The following is a 20,830-nucleotide window of genomic DNA, read 5'->3' on the forward strand; positions in this document are numbered from 1 at the left end:
AGGCCGTAGTGGCTACCTCGTAGCGTTGCCCTAAGGCGTTTGGGTTACGGGGCGGGAGGGAGGTGTTCACGGTAACCTTTCCGCCTTCTCGTGCAAGGCCATGTTAAGTACTCCTAACAAAGAGAATGGGGAACTAAGTTTCTGTTCCTGCTGAACGTCTAGGTCCCCGAAGGTCTTATTTACATCTTCATACTAAAGAAAGTTGATGATGGACCCGTGTCCTTCTGAGCAGAGGCTCCAGCGGGCAGCTTTCTTTGACTCTCATGACCGAGTGTGACAAGCAGGGCTGTGACCTAAGCTTTGGGTTCATCCAGTTTGTCCCAGAAAAAAGAAGAAGGAAGACACGCACCCAAGAGAAAGCCACCCTCCCTTGGAGAACTACATCTCAACTGATTGAGGGGCTTCTAAATTTAAATTTCATTCAGCAAAACAACAACATCCTTTTCAGTGACCAGGAAAATTGAAGGTGAGAACATAAGATTTGAAAGCAGGAGAATGGGCAGTCGCTGCGGATGGGTGTGAGGTTTCATTGTACGGTGGTGAAAATGTTCTAAACTGATATTATGATGGTGATGGTCGCACAACCCTCCCTCTGCGTACACCGTAAAACATTGATTCTCACACGTAGATGGGAGACTGTCTCGGAGTGTAAACTGCATCTCAGGAAAGCAGCTCATTTTTTGACAGATGAAAAAGTGGCCTCCCTCAACAGCAAACATCAGGCATGTAGAGAGAAGAGCATTCTGGGACAGGCAGGTATCCGGATGAATAAGCTATTTTTCTTGGTTAACAAGCCATTGTGTTCAGTTTGCTCTAAAACAGTGGTAGTCAACTTGGTCCCTACCGCCCCCTAGTGGGTGTTCCAGCTTTCACGGTGGGCGGTAGCGGAGCAACCAAAGTATAAATAAAAAAGGTAGATTTAACTATAGTAAGTTGTTTTAGAAAGATTTATTCTGCCAGAGAAAATCCGACATAAAGTACTTGGTAAGTAATTATTATTATATGCTTTAACTTGCTGTAACTCTGCTTTATAAATTTTATAAAGTAAAGTGACTTCCCTACTTTATAAATCACCATGACTGGGGAACCGGTGGGCGGTTAGAAAATTTTACTACTAACAGAGATACAAAAGAGGGCAGTAGGTATAAAAAGGTTGACTACCCCTGCTCTAAAGTGAAATGCCAGGTCATTTGTGTTCAACCCACGTGTTTTACAGACCAAGTGCTAAAGGCTGGGATGAAAAGGGAAGTCCCCTCCCCCCCATACCTGGCCCTCTGGACATTCATTCATAGGGCTGTGTGCTTCCTCTCTCCGCTTTACCACTTAAAGGAGCAGCACCAGCAGTGAGCAAAGACAAACCGCGCAGGCTGGTTTGTCAAGTGTAACGTGTGATAGACCTGCCGTCATGATCTCTTCACGTGGGGATCTGGGACTCGTAAACTCGGACGGGCAATGTCTGCTTCTTTCGTGAGCACGTCGCGAGGGGCTCCCAGCGTCACCTAGCCTCTTCCACAAGCCGACAGAGTCCCAACCAGACCCTTTGTGCTTTGTACGGGGATTGCTGAGAGAGTCTCTGCGTTCCCTTAAAAAAAAACCAGAGTGGGAATTCTGATCGGCTGTTATTTTGCTCCGGGAGCTCACTCCCTTGATCGATCTCTCAAAGATCTCCCATCTAGATCTATCACGACCTCACGCAGGGTCCACGCTGCTGCCTTCGCCCGGCTCTCTCCGTGAGCCTCCGCGTGGGGGGGTCGACCGCAGGCACTTGCCTCCCTCAGCCTTTGTTGTGTCTCCTGCTTTGATTTTTTTTGTTTTGTTCTGTCTTGGCTTCATCATTCTCATTCCCACACTTGGTTCAGCGATGATTATAAACCATCAAAGCATCAAGCCTGTGTCTGTGCTCCTGCTCCAATGAGAGCAGACAGCCTGCGCTTCTTGCCTCGCTGACCGGGAAGACTGGGGCAGCTCCAAGTGGGGCACTTCCACGCAGTCCTTTTCCAACAAGGAGGCAGCTGGGCCGAGGCCGGGGGCCCGTCCCTCCTCACGTTAGTAAGTGCTAATGCCTTGCGACTCCTGGTGGTAAAAATACTAAGAATGCTTGATGTTCCCGGCAGAGTCATCTGAGATGGTCCTGGTGTCTCACCAGTGTGACTGCATGTGTCTAGAAAATAGTTTTCTCTCAGGGCTGACCTTGAGATCGTCTGCTGAAATTGTGTCTCGTGGCTGGGCAGTTACACATCCTCTACAGTTTAAAAGGAGACGGGCAAGCTGTCTGTTTCGGGCGACAGAGAGAGAGAGCACCTGGATCTTGACATTGATGTTCAGGAAGCAGGGAGCTGGGGGCGCGTTGCCAAGTTGGGCGCCATGACCGTTCACTGAGGACCAACGTAGCGTTGGACAAGGTGCCTCTCTGGGGTTGATCCACGGAAGGCTGGTTCCTGTGTGACAGCCGTGGCCCCAGGGCCAGCAGCGTGGAGGAGGGGTCACGGGGTCTGCAGGGAGCAGACAGCCCTGCATGGCTTGGCAGGCTTTTCTTCAACTCTTGTTTCCTTATCCCTTAAAATAGGGATAATTCTAAACCTCCCAGTGGTTACCTAATGGGTGATCATGTGTGAGGATATGCTTTGATAACTCTGAAGTATTGCGTAAAATATGCTTTTTGTTATGGAAATATGGACTGCTGTTGTCATCCCAGTCTATTTTAGGAGAAGGAGGACTTTATATAACTATTTCCTTTTGTCTTAATTCCTTTGTGGGATGAGGTGCTACATAAATATATAAATAACTCTTCCTTCCTCCCAAGTTCAAATAACGTGGTATTTTTTTTAAGATTAAGTAGAGAAGAAAGGACGGGGGAATTGCTGTAGAGCCAAGCCCATCAGTGAGGAAATAAAAAGCACTTCTGATAAAAGCTTTTGAACCATTGTGATTTGAAAAAAGCATAAAGCGCCATCTTATCAAAAGAGAGACGTTATTTTACAATAATGAAATGTCCTAGGCTGCGGGCAGTAAGCAGGCAGTGCAGAGTTTCAGCTTCTTGTACCGTTAAATGTTCTCTACTGAATTTTATTTTTAGCACAGTTTTAGATTTCTGGAAAGATGCATAGAATTCCCGTAGACCCTGCCCCCCGAATTGTGTGCTATTATTAACATTTTACATGAGTGCGTTGTGTCCGTTACCGTTCAGGATACGGATATTAAGTACAGTCTGTACTCTGTTCCGATTTTCTTGGTGCTCACTCAGCTGCTGTTCTTTTTCCATTCCGGGAGCCTACCCAGGAGACCCCTTTACGGTCAGCCACTGCAATGGGTCAGGAGTGGAGCTGGAGTTGGATGTCTTCGATTTTGGATTTGAACTGGTGATCATTTCTGATAGGTTGGCCCTGGACTCCCTCCGTTTAAACCCGCGTCTTTCTGCGCCTGTCACGCATCCACATCGCCGGCCGACGCTCTATCCGCTGCGCCAGGCTGCACTTGCTCTTAAAATCGACGTCACGTTGATCGTGTAGGGAGAGGAGATAAAGGCGGGTCAACAAGTGTATCAAATGAAAAAAAAAAACTTTATTTATCCAAGTGAATCAGGTGGGTGGTACGTGCTGACTGAGGGTAGGAGGAAGAATTGGGTATATGATATAGGCTGAACTAGAACCAGCTAGAGTTGATCTGGAAAGAGGCACCTTCCCCTACGGAGAACACACGGGGACCAGTGGCACGCGTCCGCCTCCAGCTTTCGTGTCACGGATGCCGAGTGCCCTTGGCGCTCACGTGGCTCTGATTTATCAGTGACGGCGCTTCTTGACCTCAGAAAGTCTGAATTACCCTGACAGCCGTTCGGGTCTCCTCATTGCTGGATCCTTATTGAGCAAAAGTGGAATGATGACTCTTCTCCCTCGTTTTATATGGAGAAGGGGCCAAGACCCATGTCGCTAGGTGCCCGGCCCAACCTGGCGGCGGGACCTAGAGCGAGGACTCGTTGCAGGGATGCAGCTAGAGTAGAAACTCGCCTGCCCATCCTCTCTCCCCCGTGACCCGTGGACAGAGGGCTCGGGAAGTTCTGGGGGATGCAGAGAAGTTGGCTCTTCACAGAGAACATCAGATTTTGAAACAGAACAAACCGTACTACCTCAGACTGTGGCCTGTCATAATCTCTACGTCTTACCCCTCGATGACTAGATGACAGAAAGGGCCACCCACTGGTGAGCCCACGGCTGCCCATGTACGTGTCCCTGCAAACTAATCGTATTGACTTATAGCAGCCATTCCTCGTTTCATTGAACCCACACAGGATTCTTCCTAATCCCTTGAAGAAAAATAAGAACAAAAAAGAAAAATGAATATCAGAGTTTCCTGAGTTTGGAAAAGTAATGTTAGAAGGAAAACACCCAAGTGAGACAGTACCTTGTCATACTTTCTCATTTCCAGCCTCTGTTGCTAAAAAAATTCAAAAGATGGGTGATGCGTGGCATGTTCAGAAAAAGTAACATCGATGGTCAAAATTAAGGGAGACCAGAAAGTCCGTCCCAAACTATCGTGGGCCTCCTGTGGGTCACTGGCGTGGACTTACGAGTCATTCATTGCCTCCACAGGGCTTTTATTAAAGTAAGAGAGATTGCTCTGAGAAACCAGGGCCCCACCTGGGTGGAATTCTGCGGGGGACAGAAGCCTCATTGTTCCTTGGCTTCCTGCGAGAGGCAGTCTTTGTGTGGTCCCCTGCTGCAAAGGTGCAGGGCCTGATTTCACTGATATGTGGTATCTAGAAAACAAAATAAAACAAACCAAACAGGATCAGACTCACAGAGAACAGACTGATGGTTGCCAAAGGGGAGGGGGCTGGGGGTGCTGGGGGGAAACGGGGATGGGATTGAGAAATACAAGTCGGCAGTTTCGGAATTGTCCCAGGGAGGTCAAGTGCAGGGCAAGGAATACCGTCAATAATGTAATTACTTTGTATGGCGCCCGGTGGGCACTGGAAATATCAGAGGAAACACTTTGTAAATCATATAAATGTCTATCCACTGCTGTACACCTGAAACTAATATGATATTGAAGGTCAACTATAATTGAAAAAAAATGTTTGAAAAAGAGAAGAAATCTTCCCTGTAATAATAATAAAAGAAGAAGAAGAAGAGGAATAAGAAGAAGAAGAAGGAGAAGAAGGAGGAAGGAAGGAAGGAAGGAAGGAAGGAAGGAAGGAAGGGAGGGAGGGAGGGAGGGAGGGAAAGAAGGAAGGGAGGGAGGGAGGGAGGGAGGGAGAGAGAGAGAGAGAGAGAGAGAGAGAGAGAGAGAGAGAGAAAGAAAGAAAAAGAAAAGTACATGGCCATGTAGGACAGTCCAAAAATACATCTTTGGGGGACACAGGGGTGGTGGGCAGAGCAGGGGGTCCACCAGGCATTGCATCTGCTAAACTGGGGGGACACAGGGGTGGTGGGCAGAGCAGGAGGTCCACCAGGCATTGCATCTGCTAAACTGGGAGCGTCACCTCGGGAAACATCTATTATATTCTTGATTGCAGTCTCTCATTGGTTTCTTTCAAGTAGGTTGACTTTTCCATAATTCCCATAGTTCTTTTCTTCCATGTTAACACTTTTAGGGGTGTTCACAGCCCAAATCACCATATCCTGAGCCACAGGTTAATGTATCTGTGTGTGCACGTCAACATCATCATTCATTCAGTCAAATCGTGGTGGTCCCTTCAACAAAAACATGCACATAAAAGCAAACAGAAACCCTTCGAAAACAACCTGCCTGGTTAGTAACATTTCTGCATTCCATTTGGAAACGAGGGAGGACGTTTGGAACATAACAGGGACAGAGGGAAGGAGGGACAAAGGGAGAAACAGGCACAGACACGGGTTTAAAACGTTGCTCCCACCATGGCTGCTTTGTCACCTATTTCCATGTTCTCAGAGAGTGGCCTGTCTCTGCCACCTTCTGCTGTCCAGGTCGGGGACCCAGGCTAATGATTGATTTTTGTGGCTTCTGTCCCTCCCACGTTTTTTTTTCCCACTCACCTCTCCCAGCTTCTTCCCCTGTCTGAACTCTCGGGGACAGATTGGGGACAGATCTGGCCTCACTCATCTTAGTCCTCAGGTCTTTTGCCAGGGGTCGCAGACCTGCGTGCGGCCTGCGGAGACCCCCACAACGGCCCAGCTCCCGGCCCCGCTGGCTGTGTCCTCCCTAAGGAACCAGGTCGTGCCTTCCCAGGTGACAACCAATTACATTTCAGTCTCCTCCACCGGCGTCAGGGTGAGCGGACAGAATTGGCCGGAACCCAAGGAAAGAACGGCTGGTCAGATTTGGGGCTGGATTAGGGCAGAAAATACACACGTCAAGATTAACCTGGCATAGAAACAAACACTGTAAAGGTGATTGGAAGTAACAGAAGCACACCTGTGACTCTCCCACATAATGCACGGGGGCTGTTGGCCCGAAATCTACCCCTCGAGAAACCTCTTCATTGCAAATTTTCTTTCAGTGAAACATTAAAGGACATACGTCAGCTCTGCTTTTCTGTGTTGGAGAGTTGCGTTTTGATTTGCTGTGAGAGTCACTGGTAGATGTGGAAACTCCCACAACTAAATCTTCAACCCTCGAATGTATTATTTTACTCGATGTGTACCTGCTACTCTAACACCTGACGGTCCTTCTCACCAGCAGAGTCCTGCCTCCTCCCCGTTTTATCACCTTTCTTTCCCACCCTGCTCCCACTGCGCACGGGCTGCTGGGTTCTCCTGTGGTTTCTGCAAACCCAGGTTCTGCAGGTGACCTCTGTTTCTTTTCTCTTCTACGCTCCATCTATCTGTGTTGATGTTTCCCCTGTCGTGGAAGTCCACACCCCCTGGCTATATCACTTCTGGATCACTAGGTCCTCCCCAGAAGCTCCCCTCCAAATTCCAGTGTCTTGCATCTGTTTTCAAAAGAGAAGAAAAAAATCACAGCAAAAAATGCGTGTCCTTCCTCGTGGACAGATTTTTCATCACCCCCCTGAGCTCAGCTTACTTATCCCCATCTCTGACATTTGTCTGAAACCAGAACATCTTTGAAGGTTGTTTTTTTTTATATACATTTTTCTTCTTTCCCGATTTTCTCAGCTGTGTGAGGACGTGAGACATGAAGCAGTTCACCCAGAAAACATAGGTCTCTTTTGTTCCAGAGAGCCGACTGTTCCTTAATCCTTCTACCGATCTGGTTTCTTTCTCCTACGTAGTCCTGCCGTCGGGTCCAGACAGTTGTCCACTGTTGACAACATTCCTTCATCTCCTGTTGTCTTTCTCTGCATCACTGAGCCCTCTGGACCATCTGTCCACCCCTTCCTGCCCCTGGGCACTGAATGGTTGTCCTCTCCTGGGTCCTCTTCCTGTTGTCTTCCTGGCTTTTTCAGAATCAGTCCATTCTGATTATCTTGGCTCCAATATTCTGACCCTTCTACCTTATCATGAGACAGATTGCCTTCCAGTTTCTTTTTCAGAGTCTGTATTCTCATGAGAATCCCCTCCCATCAAAGACACTGCATTGATCTCATTTCTTCATCTATTCCACATCCCCTGGCTCCTTCTGTCTCTGCCTCCTGGGCAGGGACATCCAGGCCTCGACTGCAGAACGCTGACTTGCTCCAAAGTCATAATCTAGTATCTGCATTTTTTTTTCCCCCTAAACGCACGTTCCAGACGTTGTTATTGTTTTGTTCTCCTGCAACATTCACGGTAACAAAGCTCTGCTGTCACGGAGCGCTTTTCTCCTGCAGAATTCAAAGTGTTTTGAACATGATCCGTCCCCTCCGTGCGCCTGTGAGATGAGTGGGCGGCGAGTATTTTTATCGCCTTCTATTCGAGCGGAGGCGGCGTGCTCTCTGCACCAGGGTGCCCTGAAAAGCAGAGAGCGTGGGGGGGTGGGGGCTGCCTTGTTTCGTTTCTCGGCCGCCGCGAACCGGCTTCGGATGGGGCCGCCTGCAGAAGCAGGGCCTTTGCAGGCAGACGTGCGTGCACACGGTGTACACGGCTTCCAAGAAACGTTGCTTATGGGGTGCGGGATCTGAAGTGGGCCCCACTGGGAAAGTGTTCCGAGAGAAAAACACGAGAACGGCGCACTCACTCGTGCAGCCCACCGTCGGCCCCCATCCAGGGCCAGTGCCTCTGAGAAAACAAACCCGCCCTTGTCCCGGCTGCTCCTCGCCCCGTGCCTGTGTTTCCTTGGCGACCCTTCACTGGCTGCTGTCTTATTCTGCGGCTCTTCCCTGCAGAGCCCGGGGCTGCTGCTGCCCTCGGGGCAGCCACTTGAAATGCTTTCTGCAGTGGAACAGAGGAACTGACCTCTGTCGTTTGTAACGTCACGCAGCCTGGGGGTTCTCCCACCGGCGGGTCCCCTGTGCCCTGGATGACACAGAAGGTCGCAGTCCTTCCATTGTCCTTCAAGTTCGTGACTTGACCCCCGAGGATGCCGGAGACGGTCCCTCTCCTTGGCCACGCACGTGGGTCTTGTAACCAAGAAAGAACGTCCCACCAGCCATTTACCAGCAGCAGCTCAGGGAGACCGGCTGTAGGTGCCCACCCCTCGGGGACATTACACAATGCCTTTCCCTCCATCGAGCCCCCCCCCCCCCCCCGGCAACGACCGAAGAGAGCAGCAACAGCAGCCCGGGACTGGCCCCCCAGGGGTGACGGGAGCCTCAGATAAATCGGTCCTCCAGACGGTGTGTGCTGCTCGGATGAAAGACGCTTTAAATAGAGTAGCTCGTTAAAAAGAGATAACAACGCCAGCTCGCACGCTTCCTCCTGCCTTCTCCTTCCCCTGGCTCCCTGCGAGGTTCCAAAAGGCGCCAGGGAGGCCCACCGAGCTCCGATCATGAAAGGGAAGGGAGAACAGGTTTTTATTGTTACAGGAGCGAGCCGTGAGTCATACCTCCTGACTCACCAAGAGCACACAAAGGAAGTCGTCCACGGGGGTGCCCTCTAATGGGGCGCTTCTGCAAGGGACTCATGCGGCCCGGCATGAGCAGCAGCCAGAAGCCAGCCAAACCAAGTGTATTTTTAAATACGGGAGGGCGAGTTTCCTGGTACAACATGGTGATGCGTCCCACACACCCGCGGGCTTATTTTAGCCCAGGCGCTGAAACGTGTGGGCACGGCCCCACGTGGAGCCTCCTCCTGTGGTCATGTTCAGTTCTGCCAGAGGAGAGGGATGCTCAGTGGTTAACTGGCACCGGCAAGAATGTTTCGGTGCCTCGTTTCTTTCCCTGGAAGGGGATGGAGCGTGTTTGGAACGTTGCAACTGGAAGAGCTTTGTTCCGTCAGCCAAGGGGCCGGTTCAGCATGCATGCTGCCAACATTTTGAGTACGCACGGACAGAGGGGGCCTTGTCCTGGCTCTCCAGGGTCTAAGAGGGCCGGAGGGGAGGCACAAAGGCAGACAGAGAGGTGGGAACTTGGCCGGCGGCGAGACGGAGACGTGTCGCCGTGGACCCTACAGGTAACGGAAACAGAAGTATTCCACGGCGGTTCTAACACTGCCCCGGACCCGGGAAGGCCTGAGAACGGGACTGCGACGAGGAAGGGTGTTGAAGGCAGAAGGAAAGGCACACGCTGGAGCCTAGAAGTCTGGAAAACAGTTTATTTGATCATCCGGTCATTCCATTTGGCTCTCATAATTTTGAAATTGTTTTTTCCCTCTCCCCTCATAAGGATATTCTGATAGATTGATTAAAAAAACAAAACAAAACCCAACAACAACGTGTTCTGAAATTGGCTCATTCAGGAGTAGGGCGGGTCCACGCCGGGAAGAGTTTTAAGGAGGTGGGCTTCCTCTGAGGGGCGGTAAGCAGTGCGGCTTAATTACGCCCACCGTGCAAAGGCCCCAGGGCAGCTAGACGTAACCCAGTCACCTCTGTGTCTGCGTCCTGCCCCAGCTCTCGTGAGACTTCCTGGGCTCCCCCCCAGGAGGGCAGTCAGGAAAAGGGGTGTATCTTGAGGGTAGGGGGAAGATTTTAGACCCTTTTGTCCTAATCTGGGAGAGCAGAGATGTTAGTTTTCATTAAATGCCATTGAGACCAGGGGTAAGAATTTAGATAGTGCAGAGTGAACATGTATCTTGACCCCATCCATTTAAGACTGAGTTCTTCACAAGCACACACATTTCTACCGCACAGTGAGGAGAGGCCTCCAACCCATCCAGTGGTCCGAGAACAAGAACCTAGTGTTACATTTCTTTTTTTTTTTTTTTCTTTTTTGTATTTTTCCGAAGCTGGAAACGGAGAGAGACAGTCAGACAGACTCCTGAATGCGCCAGACCGGGATCCACCTGTCACGCCCACCAGGGGGCGACGCTCTGCCCACCAGGGGGCGATGCTCTGTCCCTCCGGGGCATCGCTCTGTTGCGACCAGAGCCACTCTAGCGCCTGGGGCAGAGGCCAAGGAGCCATCCCCAGCACCCGGGCCATCTTTGCTCCAATGGAGCCTTGGCTGCAGGAGGGGAAGAGAGAGACAGAGAGGAAGGAGAGGGGGAGGGGGTGGAGAAGCAGATGGGCACTTCTCCTGTGTGCCCTGGCCGGGAATCAAATCTAGGACCCCTGCATGCCAGGTCAACGCTCTACCACTGAGCCAACCGGCCAGGGCGTGTTGCATTTCTTGGAATCCCATTTGTGCACAAATGCTGGGTAGGATGAAAAAAGTCTCATTGAAGTAACAACAGCAAGAGCTTAAACCTAACTTTATTAGTGCGAAAATAATTTTCATCAACTGTGAAACCAGAGTCCTTCTAGGATGTCTGTATGCTCAAAACAAGTAGGTATGTTCTGGGACCTCACCCCAGGGAATATGCCACGTTCTACTCACATTTATTCTTCAAAATACCACCAAAACACCGGCACCTGAATTTTATTTGTTTGTTGCTGAGGCTGTTTCTGGGACATAAAGAGCTCTAGTCTTAAAAACTTTTACTTATTTTTTTTACATCTTCAACAAAGGAAATCAGAGTACATTGACTCGTTTTTAGTGAATGGAAAAGTGATACAGTTTGGCCACTTATCGCAGGCCCTGGAATAATGTCATTTCCATCAACGTCATTTTGTTCTAACATTGATGAGATGTCACAGAAACTTAAACCTTGTTTGTATCAAGTCGCCTGTGGTAAAAGTGGTTCGTTCCACATCGTTTCGCTGAAAGTTGCGGAACACACTGACAATAAGAAGTGAGGACTTTACTGTACTGATGAGAGGTTGTAAAATACGGGATACCTGGGGCAATCGTGGTCACGCCTGTGGCCAGCCAGGGTCCGAGGAGCCGGCTGGCCTTATTTTGTGAGCTCCACGCAAGGTCTTAATCTAACAGCACAATGATAGGGCAGCAGCCATGTCAACTGTGAAGTTTCAGAGCCGGAGAGGCAAGAAGACTGCCGCGTACACTGGTTAGGCACCTCTTTGGTTCAGAACACGGCTTCTGCAGGCTGGTTGCCGCCCACACTCAACGTCAGCTCCGCCGGGCTCTGGCTGAGTCACCTCGGACAAATCACTGCACCTCTCTGTGTCTCGGTTTCCCCACCTGTAAACTAGAGATGAGAACGGCTGTCATCAAGACATCTACAAACAATAAGTGCTGGCGAGGATGAGGAGAAAACGTCACCCTTGTGCACTGTGGGGAGAATGCAGACAGTCTCGTTCAAATCCAGCCTGCCTCCTGTGTAATTCTCACGTGACAATGACATCGTTCAATTGTCAAGCAGGGAGTACAGTGGCTGGAATATTAAGCACTCTATAACTGTTTGACCAAAAATAGATTGGTTGGATTCACTTGATTTTTTTTTTCTAACCTTTAGGATATTGAAAAGAGATGAATTTTTTTTAATCTTCTTTCTTTCTTTATTGAAGTGATTATTGGGGTGACACAGGTTCACAAAACCATACAGGCTTCAAGCATACAGCTTCCAGCTTGGCCAAACCTCGTCTGCATGCTGCCGTGCGCCCGTGGCCCCAAGCGAAGTCTCTTCCGGTCCCTTCCCTGCCCCACCCTGCCCGCCTCCAGCTCGCCCTGCCTTCCATCCCCTCGGGCCTCACTGCTGCCATCCGGGCAGGGGGTGAGGGGTGGGGATGGCTGCAGCTGCCTCGCGGAATTGTTCTGCAGAGGGAATGCGAGAGGACAGTCCCTGGTCCCCGGCCCCCGGCCATCACCGTACTCCGAAGGAAAGCTCTCACCGTTCCGAGCAGCTCGCCTTCTGCCCGGCTGATGTCGTTTCCCCAAGTGACTCATTCTTCAGACTACGTCCTTGTCACGTGTTCCAGCCAGCGGTTCCCGGTCGGGTATCTCGGGATTTGTTCTTTGAAGTTTCCTCTCTTTTTGGCGGAGCTCCGCCCGGTGCCTGCGTGAAGCTTGACCTTTTCCTGAATTGCTATCAGGAGGCTGGAGGAAGGCCTGCCCTCTCAAGGCTGGTGCTGCGTTCACACCCTGACGGGCTGCTGTGCCCCCTCTGCCCAGTCCTGCCGCGTGATCCTGGCGGGGTGACAGCCAGCCTCCTTGTCACGCTCCCTGTGTAAGAGGACTGTCGGCCTGGCCGACGGGTCTGGGACTTAGCTCTTGCCGTGGGCGCAGACACACAGCCCCATCCTCGCCGATCCTGTGCTAGCAGAAGCATGGCTGTCCCCTTCATCTCTCCAGATCTGCCTTCATTTCACTGCCCACGGCGAGCACTTTGTTAACATGGTTACGCAATCCTTTAGGCCATCTGTTCCTTGTGACGCAGGCTGAGAAGGGCTGAGCTGGGCACTAAACCAGTGTCCCTGCCCAGAGCAGGTGCGTGGTCAGGGGGGCAGGCTCACTCCCCCGCCCCGCCCCCATCTCCGCCATGGTCTGGGCTTGTCACTGGCTCACTCCCCCGCCCCGCCCCCATCCCCGCCACGGTCAGGGCTTGTCACTGGCTCACTTCCCCGCCCCGCCCCCATCCCCCACCAAGGCCAGGGCTTGTCACTGGCTCACTTCTTCGCCCCGCCCCCATCCCCCCCCCCCAAGGTCCGGGCTTGTCACTGGCTCACTCCCCCGCCCCGCCCCCATCCCCGCCACGGTCAGGGCTTGTCACTGGCTCACTCCCCCGCCCCGCCCCTGCTCCACCCCCCCCCCCGCCCCACCCCACCCCCTCCCCCGCCAAGGTCAGGGCTTGTCACTGGCTCACTCCCCCGCCCCGCCCCCACCCCGCCATGGTCCGGGCTAGTCCCTGGCCTGCGGAGGAAGGCTACAGCGCTGTATTTTAGAAACATAACCAGGTTTCTCTCGCTTCCCTGTTGGCTTGTGTCGTAGGTTTGCTGCTTTTGCGATGTCCCTCATTGTCCTCATAAGGGAACACCTACCCTGGGGTTCCAGAAAGTTGGGGGAAAGAGGGCGGAGGCCTCACTTTTCAGGTTGCACTATTGAAAAGCATGTGTGGAGCCGCCCAGCGTGCCTGCGTCGGAGCGGGCGTGCAGTCTGTGCTGTGCCAAAGCTGGGGGCACCCCTTATCGGTCCCGTGAGCATTGCGTGACGCGGCGGGGCACAGTGAGAAGCACGTCGAGGAGAAATTGAGGGGCGGGGGGGAGGAGTCCGAGGAAGGCAGGGCAGTGTGTCTTGGGGCGCTGGCCCAGGAGAACCCGTACGGAGTGCAGAAACCGCTAAATCGGGGTCCCTGCGTTCCGTAGGCTCATCAGAGAGGACGTCCACACAGGTGCAGGAACGTCAAGGTCTGTGGGAGCAGAAAGGAAGAGGCCGTGGACAAGCCGGAGGGAAGCATCTTTGTTAAAGGGCTGGCCCTGCCGGGTGACTCAGCAGGCTCCGTGAAGGGGGGCACCCAGGAGCCCCACATGCGGGATTACCTGCAGGGGGGTGACGTGGTAAAGAGGTGGAAACCCTGGTTGACTTCAGGGTGCGGTCACAGGTCAGAGAAAGGTTAGAGGAGAGGAGGAGGGCCGGACAGGGCCGTGCTGAAGCATGTGCCTGGTACCCTACCAGCTGCAGATAATCACTGAGGTTTTAAGGGGAGTCATTCACCGAGCACAGAAGACAGCAACGCACGTGTGTGACGGGCAAGCCGTGGCCTGTCCTCTTGTCTTCACTTTGTGTTCGTAAAGCTTCAAGATGACTTCTTTTCAGTCCCCCTCCTGCCAGCTCCCCAGCCCTGGCTCACGCTCTGAGCCCCAGGTCGAGGGGTGGCCCGCGGTCATCGGACGGTGCGCACCGTTCCCGCCCGTCTCCCCCAGCGCGGCGCGTCCCAGCTGCCCGGCCGCGTGCCTCTCTCCCAACCTTACCCCCGAGTGAGTGCCCACGGCCACGTGGTTGGACAGGCGGTTATTTATATCCAGGCTAAATCTGCTGTGTGACAGCCTCTTGATGTGCCACTTCTCAGAATAATTTTTTCCTGTGAAGAGGGTTTTAACGAGGGCACCCAGAAATGGCTTCTTGGACATGTTCTCCCGGGCTGTGCCTTGCCTGGGCCACCCTCTCCCCAGCCAGAGTCCCCCTCTGTCCCCGTCTCCCCCGGAGTCCTCCTGGGGCCGCAGCCACCCGGCCTCCCCCAGAAGACAGGCAGACTATATTTAGCAGAGCGAGTGTGCTCCCTCGCTGGTGGTGCATGGCGGAAACTCATACCGCCCAGTTGATACCCCCTTCCGCAGAATTCATTGTTTTCCTACTTGTCCTCCCCCACCCACCCACTTTTGGGCTAAGAAAGAGCCCCTTCGTAGACCCGTAAGTGGATCCAGAAACGGTTATTTTGCCAGCAGGTGAGGCTGCAAGGATCCCGGCTCCATCTTCCTGCACATTTCGGCTGTTTCAGCCAGAGGACCAAGGACAGAGCAAAAACAGACTGTATCGGCAAGATCGTTTTTCAATTCTAAGCAAACTCCCGGGGGTCACGTAGCTCGCTCTTATCAGAAATCTTAATTTACCGGAATTTCTGCACATTCTGTCTATTTGGCTAAACATCTCGCAAGGTGGTGACGGGAAATGCTGTTCTGTAACTTTCCGGGGGACTGGGGACCTTTGCGAGGGGAGGTGAAAGTAAGTCAGATCTCGCTGCATCTGAACCGTATATCAAATTCAAGTTTGTGTGTGTGTGTGTGGGGGGGGGGTGAATTACACACATATTTGTATTCTGTACAACGTTTTGTGACGCACATTTATCGAGTGCTGATTCTATGCCAGACGCTTGGCTAAGTGCTTTATGGAAATAGTCTCACTATATCTTGACTGACTTCTACAAGCTGTAAGTTACTGTTATTGTCATCAAAATAAGAGAGGCATAGATACATTAAGGGACTTGGCTGGGGTCACACAGTTCAGGTGCACAGGAGAAGGTCTAGCCTCAGTCCCGACTCCAGAACCCACGCTCCTAACCGTGTCGCCCTGAAGGTTTTATCTGGCCGCCACCCCACATGAATACCCTACAATACCGAGACCGCAGCCCGCAGAGTGGTAGGACTCTTCAGACTGCTTGGATTTCAGTTCACTAAAAAGAGACGACATGTGGAGGAAGAAAGGAGCTGAGAAGTGGCTCTATCACACTGCTGCTGAAGACCCTCTCGTGGCTTCCCACGGCAGGTGGGACAGAGCCCGTGCCCCCTGGTGCGGTCAGCAAAGAATGCGGTGGCCTGATGCCAGCCTGCTTCTTCAGCCTCAGCTATTACTCAGCTCCCCTTGCTCAGGAGCTGGAGGTCATAGAGGTCATGAGTGTCGGAACCAGAATCCAAACTCAGGCAGACTGGCTCCAAGGCCGTGTTCTTAACCACCCTTGCAGTTGGATGGATGGATGGATGGATGGATGGATAGATGAGTGGATGAATGGTTGATTGGTTGGATGGAAGGAAGGAAGGGAGGGAGGGAAGGAGGGAGGAAGGTGGATAGGCAGATGGATGTCTACATGGATGGACAGACAGACAGGTGGACATGCACACTCTTGGATGGATGGAAAGAAAGCATGAGGGAGGGAGAGAGGGAGAAAGCTCAATTAAAAGAAACTTGTGACTCTTAGAGTTCACACACCAGCCGAACCCTCAACAGCATTCCCATCAGCAGCTGCACTCTCTCCTGTGAGGTCAGCAGCCATGGCTACAAAAGCCATACATATGCTGCCCTGTCCTTCCAACAGGTGACATTAAACTCCCTCCCAGGTGCGGAGAGGGACCCCTGACCCACTTCAGAAGCTGACACCGGTCAGGGTTAGGGCGCCAGGCCAGACAGGTCACATGCTTCTGTATCCAGCCAGTAACCCGGGCCCCAGGTAGTACACTGCTGACCCCTGGCCCAGGGACGATGGGCCAGGCAAACACAGCACGGCTGCTAGAAGGCCCCCACGTCACATAAGACAGCCTTACTCTGTCTACAAGGTCATCGCCCCTTCTTATTCTCTGGAAAGGTCATGTTCTACTTTCTAAGTTAACCTTTAATGTAAGTGTCAGTCCTAAGGACACAGCACAGCTCAGTGATTGTCCCCACCAATAACTACTCAGTTAGCCTCCACCTAGGATCAAGATAGTATTACACAACTGTCAGAGACCCTCTTGGGTGGCCCTCCCTCCACTTCCTTCCATGAGTTGTGCCTGTGTTGAGCTTTAGAGCAATAAGATTATCTACTATGTTCTCTTCTGTATGGGACTCTTTTTGTTCAACACTATGTTTGCAATTCTTTCATGTTATTGGAGGAGAGAAGATGGATGGACGGATGGATGGTATAGTTTTTAAAATCATCTCTTTGTAATAAATCTGCTTCTGTATGAATAAACTGTAACTGAGTTTTCTAATAGCACTTGGATGGACATTTTGGCGGTTTCAAGTTCTGGGCTCTAACCAAGAGAGCTGCTATGAACATTCACATACATTTCATAGGCAGTACGTACGTATGCATTTCTGTTGGGTTTATATTTTCTTGTAGAATTGCTGCATCATAAGGTACAAATATTTTGCCTTTAATAAATACTACCACACTGTTTCTCAAAGCAAGTAAACGATTTATACTTCCATCAACAGTTCATGAGAATGCCTCTTATTCCACATTCTTACCAATGCTTAGTATTTTCCGTGCTTTTACTGTAGCCATTCTGGTGGATGTTTGAAAGTATATCATTGTTGCTTAAATTTACATGTCCCTAGTGACTGAAAAGGCCGAATACTTTTTCACATGTCTGTTGGCCGCTTAGGTACTCTATGCCAGGGGCCCCCAAACTTTTTACACAGGGGGCCAGTTCACTGTTGCTGAGACCATTGGAGGGCCGGACAATAAAAAAAAAACTATGAACAAATCCCTATGCACACTGCACATATCTTATTTTAAAGTAAAAAAACAAAACGGGAACAAATACAATATTTAAAATAAAGAACAAGTAAATTTAAATCAACAAACTGACCAGTATTTCAATGGGAACTATGGGCTTGCTTTTGGCTAATGAGATGGTCAATGTGCTCCTCTCACTGACCACCAATGAAAGAGGTGCCCCTTCCGGAAATGCGGCAGGGGCCGGATAAATGGCCTCAGGGGGCCGCAGTTTGGGGACCCCTGCTCTATGCAATGAAATGCCTAGTCACACTGTGCCCGTTTTTCTGTTGGGGTGTCTCTTTCTCTTATTGAACTATAGGGATGTTTGTATATGACTGATACCAGTTCATTGTCAGGTAATGTTGCAAGTTTTTCTCCTACACCAAGGTTGCCGTCCTTATTGTATCTTTTAATGAACAGCGTGTGACTTGAATATGATTCAGTCAACACGTATCCTTAGAGTAAGTGATTTTTCTATCCTGTTTCAGAAATCATTGCTCACTTGAATGTCATGAATAGATTCTCTTGTGTTATATAGAAGTTTCATTATCTTTCCTCTCATATTGCATTCTCTAATCTACCTAGAGTTGATTTTTGTAGATGGTGTGAGGTAGGGAGTCATAGTTCATTTTATCCAGATGTAGGTATATATAATTAGCCCAGAACAAGGTATTGAAAATCTCTTCCACTTCCACATCACCTTTGCCATAAATCTAGTGATTGTATACACAGGTCAGTATCTAGACTTGCTCTTCTATCCCATTATTCTGTTTTTCCAGGGGCCAATAACAAGATATTTTAATTATTGTGTTTTCATAACGTCTTTCTATCTGAAAGTGCAACTCCTCCAGGTTTGCTGTTTAAGCTAAATACAAGAATCATTTTGCTATTAAAACTGGTATCAACTAGCACTGAGTACTTATTTTATCTCCATTAATAAATGAATCAGGTATTGCTTTACATTTAATTCTAGCAGCAATCTAATGAGATAGAGGCATTGTCTTTTTTTTGAATGAGGAAATTGAGGTCCAGAAGAAGTGTAACGTGATCAAAGTCACCTTGCTATGAAATAGTGACACCAAGTTTTGCACCCGGGCCACCTGGCTCCAGAAAACGTTCTCTCTGCTTTTTTATTCGCATCCACCGCCTGAGTGGCATGCGGCCGCAGGTCATTCCGCCGAATGGGCTGCCTTTTGGTGCTGGAGTCTGATTTTCAGCCCTAACACTAGTCATTATTTTTTTTTCCTCTTCTCCATGTCCTTTTAAAAAGGCCCAGAGAGAAGGTGAACAAAGAAGCATTAGATTAGCTATTTGCGTGTCCTTTCAGTGTTAGTTTCATACTATTTTTAGGCGTGATGTGGGATAGAAAAGAATATGCAGTTCTGTTAAACCAGGAGACTTCAGCTGAGAAGCGCTGAGCAGGTGTCTCGCCTCTGATCCCCTGCCCCGAAACACCAGGGGGTGGGAGCTTCTCTATTGGCGGGACCTACCGCAGCGTGGGGGGGGGGGGAGGGGGACTTCATATGATTTGCCCCCCTTCTCCTGTTTCTGTCCTTTCCATCTACACAAGGTCTGAATTTTTAACATCTTCTGACCCAGTACCAAAACTCCGAAGCCAAGCCCTGAAAGAGTACCGTGACTAAAAATAGAAACCGCCGAGGCCACAGGGTAAGATTTCCTGCAAAGGTATAAAAAGGGATGAACGCACCTTTGTGTCTGAGACTTCCTAGCTCCCTTATGCAGACTGCCCCGACAGCTACAAAGAGCTCTCATTTGAGCTTCCACGCCGTGGGTAGCTAATAAGATTTTACAGTCACGCCGGCAGTTCCCGTGGATTGAATGCCTTCGTGGGTGTATAATTTCTCCCCTCATTCCTGTAGCTCAGGATGTTAAAACAAAATGGATGCCCTTGTGTCAGGCCAACGCTTATCTCTCTTTCGGTAAAAAAAAAAAAAAAAAAAAATTCATCATTTGCCTGGCGCCTCCCAAATCTGTGACCCTCCAGTCACTTGTAACTGGGTTCCCGGCGTCTCTTAGCGGAACGAGGGCCATCGCCAGCGTGGCACGGGGGCCTTTCAGCATCGGGAAGAAATTGCATTTGTCTCGGAAAATTCCCATGAAAGCAGGAAATATGTGCGTTCACCTGTCATCTTGTCACTCTAGCTTTAGTCAAGTAATTTTCTTATGTAACGGCCCGCATTAGGTGGTATTAATAGGTCGGGGGGGGGGGGTGTAAAAGCAACTAACAATTTTCTTATGAAAGGAAGAGTAAATAGCAGGTCACCAAACATTTTCTAAGCCCATCCCATGCCGCCGTGACCCCGTCACACCCTCAGTGAGACGTAGAGCCATCCTGTCCTTCGAGAAAGAAATAGTTCAGGGAGATCCAAGTCCATTATCTGGTGGGTGGATACACAAGTGTGTGAGTGTGTGTGTTTGAGGGCATGTGTTTGCGTGTGTGTTTGGTCCTAGACTTTTAGACATGGCAGGAGGCTTAGCAGTCCATCTTATTTACCGATAAGAACCCTCGAACCCAGGAGCTGAGATGACCTCCTCAAGGTCACAGGACAGCACCAGAACCTGTTACCTGTTGTCTGGACTCGGTGCAGTGGCCTTGTTTTCTGGTCTACGGGAAGGACTTGCCTCAGCACAAATGATCCGAATGAAATTAGGAGGTGATCCACTTTGAGAGGCAGTTTGCTACCAAACTGCACAATCTTCTCGTTTTCCTTTTTTATTTATTTACTTATGGTATATATATATATATATATATATATATATATATATATATATATACACACATACATACATATATATATATATAAATTGAACATATCTCGGTGACATTGATTTGCACAACCAACAGGTTTCAAGTGAAGTCAGAGGCAGAAGTGACATGCGAATGAGGTCGTCACCTCTTCTGAACTGGAAACTCTATCCAGCGATTTCCATTTATCTGTTGTTGGTGGGATTGTCAGAACGACCACTCTTAGTTACAAGGGGCTGGGAACGGCAGTTTGAAGGTGGGCACATTGTTGCAATAACCAAAATCAGGGTTCTGTCCAACAAGAAACTCCATCCATTAGTTTCTTGAAATAAGAAATACTTGACTGAATTCATCCTGTGATATTCTTCCCCAGTGACTGACTCTCTGGGAGAAAGTTGGGGTGTTGAGAAGCTGAGACTTTTCTTGAGGGAGGTAAAGGAGTTTGTTCAGTAAGAGCTAGAACCAGGGAGATTATCTCTTGGACACTCAGGAGAGTTGGGGAGAGAGCCGCTTGACCTGATCCAGAAAAGGTGCCGCAGGAACCGGAAGAGGCATGTTACCGTGGTGACTTGAGTCTAACTCCACTCAGATCATGACTAGTAGGGAGAAAATGGAGGACCCCAAACTCTAAACATGCCCAAAGTCATTGTAGTCAAAGTTGTACCATTTGTAAGGTTTTATGGCATAATGTTGGGCAGATAAAATATATTATGCTCACTTCGTTAAAGATGGTGCTGCCCATGTGGAAGCCCGTTGCCCAAGTGATAATAGTAATTGCTCTTCTTGCTTGGAATGGGTGTGATTA

The 20,830-nt window shown here is 50.1% G+C and overlaps 1 protein-coding gene across 8 annotated transcripts in view; it reads left to right on the forward strand.

The window, feature by feature from the left end:
- Nucleotides 1–20,830, forward strand: part of ELMO1 (engulfment and cell motility 1) — a 505,561-nt gene that overhangs the window by 321,326 nt on the left and 163,405 nt on the right. The gene's annotated exons all lie outside the window — the stretch shown is intronic.

The sequence above is a fragment of the Saccopteryx leptura genome, chromosome 12 (assembly GCF_036850995.1).
Source record: "Saccopteryx leptura isolate mSacLep1 chromosome 12, mSacLep1_pri_phased_curated, whole genome shotgun sequence".
NCBI lineage: Eukaryota > Metazoa > Chordata > Mammalia > Chiroptera > Emballonuridae > Saccopteryx > Saccopteryx leptura.